The sequence below is a fragment of the Ictidomys tridecemlineatus genome, chromosome 16 (assembly GCF_052094955.1).
Source record: "Ictidomys tridecemlineatus isolate mIctTri1 chromosome 16, mIctTri1.hap1, whole genome shotgun sequence".
NCBI classification, from domain to species: Eukaryota; Metazoa; Chordata; class Mammalia; order Rodentia; family Sciuridae; genus Ictidomys; species Ictidomys tridecemlineatus.
In genome coordinates this window covers 3,898,560-3,902,178 of record NC_135492.1, presented here as the reverse complement: position 1 = coordinate 3,902,178, position 3,619 = coordinate 3,898,560, and the positions used below count along the sequence as shown (strand labels likewise).

At 39.9% G+C, this 3,619-nt stretch overlaps 1 pseudogene; it reads right to left on the bottom strand.

The window, feature by feature from the left end:
• Nucleotides 1-204: 204 nt before the first annotated feature.
• Nucleotides 205-1,142, bottom strand: LOC101960184 (olfactory receptor 2AE1-like; annotated as a pseudogene).
• Nucleotides 1,143-3,619: the final 2,477 nt, after the last annotated feature.

The window sequence follows — 3,619 nt, the reverse complement described above, 5'->3', positions numbered from 1 at the left end:
TAAAGATATTTCTCTAATACTCTGAATGATTGCAGACACATACGCAATGCTGCTTGATTTCCTGTGACTAAGTTAAAAAAGTGAAGTTAGTCATAAACCACTTTATTCTTGGAGTAGTCAGAGAACATAAGGTATTTGGACTCTTGAAAACTCTTAGAGATTTACTCAGAATAACATCTACATTTGAGACAAACACAGGTATACTCATTGGGAGATAAAATCTCTCCTCAACACTCTCCTCGGAGTCTTAGCTACATCCTTATTCCAGAGAGTATAAATCAGAGGATTCAGGGTGGGAGTAATGATGCTATAGAACACAGAACCAACTTTGTCTTGCGTGGAGTGCGCTGGGACCTGGTTCTCATGTATGAGAAGATGCAGGCACCAAACCAGAGAGAGACCACAGTGAGGTGGGAGCTGCAAGTGGCAAAGGCATTTCTCTTACTCCCAGATGAATGCATCTCAATGACACTATGCAGGATAAAGCCATAGTATGTAGAAACCAGGATGATGGGGAGGAGGAGAAGCACTATGGTGCTGATATATGCTGTGGTCTCATTAACAGTGACGTCAACACACACCAACTTTACAACAGCTGGATACTCACAGTAGAATTGGTGTATTTTCCGAGTTCCACAGAAAAGAAAGTGCATCAAGATGACTGTGTGAATTAGGGAGTTCAGAGATGCCCCCAACCATGAGGTGAGGGCCATCATCAGTGCCACCTTCCTGCTCATGAGCACAGTGTAATGCAGAGGATGACAGATGGCAACGTACCTGTCACAGGACATGGGAGCTAGCAGAAGACACTCAGCACTACCCAGAGACAAATAGAGAAAGTGCTGGGTGGCACATCCCAGGAAGAAGATGGACTTGCTGCCAGACAAGTAGTTGGTAGTTATCTTGGGGATGGTTGTGCAGACGTGCATCAGGTCCATGAGGGAGAGCTGGCTGAGCAGGAAGTACATGGGGGTGTTAAGTCCACGATCCACACAGATGAGGAGGATGGTGAGGGTGTTGCCACTCAGTGCAACAAGGAAGATCACCATGGTCAGGCAGAAAAGAAAAAGGTGGGTTGGAGAGTCATCAAAGAGCCCTTCAAGGATGAAGTCTGGCAGAGATGTCTGATTCCTCAGCCACATGCTCCCTTCTCATCCCCTGGGGAAACAGGGAGTAGAGACAAATTTTGATGCCAAAAATATGGGATCCTTCATACATGATGATAAGCACTTTGATCCAAGAAAACATTTGTGGAGAGATTTTTTTCCTACATGTAATTATCCAGCACCTGAAATTATTGAAATATATATATATATATATTTTTAAAACAGGCATTATAAGGTGAAGATAGCATAAAGCAGGGCGGACAAGAGGCAGACTAAATCTGAAAGCTTGAGCTGTAACTCCACAAAGGAACACAAAAAAATGTCAGGTGTGCTTGCCTATGGAATCAGTGGCTGGGATTCTTTTTTTATTGACTGTTTTTAGTTATGCAAAATATTTGAGTTTGTTTTAACATAATTCTAACGCATAAAATATAATTTGCTTTAATTCAGTCCCTAGTACTTCCCCTTTCTCTCTCCTTCTCCCTTTCTCTTTTCCCTTTCCTCTACTGATCATTCTGCTATTGATTTATATTTCTTCATTAGTTACTTTTGGATATACATCCAGATTAGATCCATATGGTATGTTTATATAGGCACCTGGGAAATTTAGGTCAGATTTCTTTTTTTTTTTTTAATATTTATTGTTTAGTTCTCGGTGGACACAACATCTTTGTTGGTATGTGGTGCTGAGGATCGAACCCGGGCCGCACCGCATACCAAGCGAGCACGCTACCGCTTGAGCCACATCCCCAGCCCTAGGTCAGATTTCTAATGAAGCTGAATGCACACCCCTAGCCCAGAATTCAAAGAACCTAAAAGAGAATCCTGGGGAAGGTAGAGCAACTGCAGGCCCAGCCACTGCTCCATGTCAGTGAGGTGTGAGCCAGCTGACCAGCAACAACATATTAGTACTACAGGATGGCTGCTTCCTTTCTAGCCTCTAATCTCCCAGGAAACTCCTCTAAGATCCACCTTAAACAGAAAAGATGGATTAGAGAGAATTTGGTGAAATGTAGTTCATCCTAGCCAACCTCACACATCACAAATTCACAACAGTCCATCTTCTGTCAATTTGAAACACACATATCTTTTTCAGTCAGGTTAATCTCCAAATACAACAGTTACCTGCCTAAAAAATACAATACATCCAGCATGAAGGCAAATGTTAACCCTTTCTTCAGGCAAAAATCCACAGTTCTTTAATTTGCCTATGGGAGACAGTCATTCTTCTGAAACATGTGACCCTTTTGTCTCCTAGTACTTCAAAATTATCTGGTTAAGATATATTCAGAATATTCATGTGGAAACAAGAAATAAATCCTCATTACTCCTACCCACAGAATAGATCATCTTATCCAAAAAAGTATTTACCCATTCTTTAGCTATCAGCCATTTCCTCACTCAGTTCTGGAATCTGCCAAACAGAACCATGAACAAACCAGGCATGGTAGCAGGGGTAAAGATTATCCCTGGAATTAGCACAATAGACTTCTACTCACCAAGGTAAATCTGCCTGAAGCAACTGCTAAATACCCACTGCCAACAGCAAAAAACAACCTGAGTTGATAGCACCCTGATAGTATTGGACTACTTTTAACATAAAATGGACACTTGTGGGTTTTTTTTGTTTGTTTGTTTTTTATTTTGTGATTCCATTTTCTGAGAGTTGGGATGTCCCTGCTGCCACTTTAGGATCCTCATAATAACTGAATCAGCAGGTGAAGAAGTTCACCCTATGGCACGGAGTGATTGATTCTGACTAGGAAGGGGAAACTGAGTTGTTACAACTACACAATACAGAGAAGGAAAAGCAAGTATGAAATCGGGACATTTTCTAAAGTTCCTCTTCAAACTCCCAGGTCCTGTAATGTAGAGCAATAGAAAAGTAAAGCCCAAGTCAGATCATGCTGATAATAGCTCACATCCTTCAGAAAGAAAGTTTTGGGTCACCCTACCAGTCCAGAAAGAATGACTACCTATGAACCAAGGAAATATGGACTGGGAAGTGAAATAGGATAGTTATAAACACCAATAATGACCATGTGGAAAACCCTCAGGAACACAAACTACCATAGTTTGTGCATTTCTTCCTAATGCTGATAAGAATATTATCCATTAATATTATAGAAGTCAAGTGTTTATTTCATTTTCATCCTCTTATCAAACATAAGAGGAATTAATAAAACCTCATATCATATTTGAGTATTTCAATAACTAGATATAAAAGGAGGAGAATGAATCAGTAGGGATAGAATAAATTTCACACAAAATACAAAAAAGGATTTTTTCCCCTAAATGAGGAAAGGATTGTATATTTTACATACTCTTCTTGGAAAAAGAAGATGATAGAATAGTCATATCAGACTAGGTAAAAGGATATTTTATGTTGTCTTTATTTGACTATTGATTATAATTTTTGAAAATGTGAATGGATGCTGTGTTGACACAAAACAAAGCAACAATACCTATGCTCTAGGAAGACTTGTGAGCATCATGACATTCATAAGAGTGAA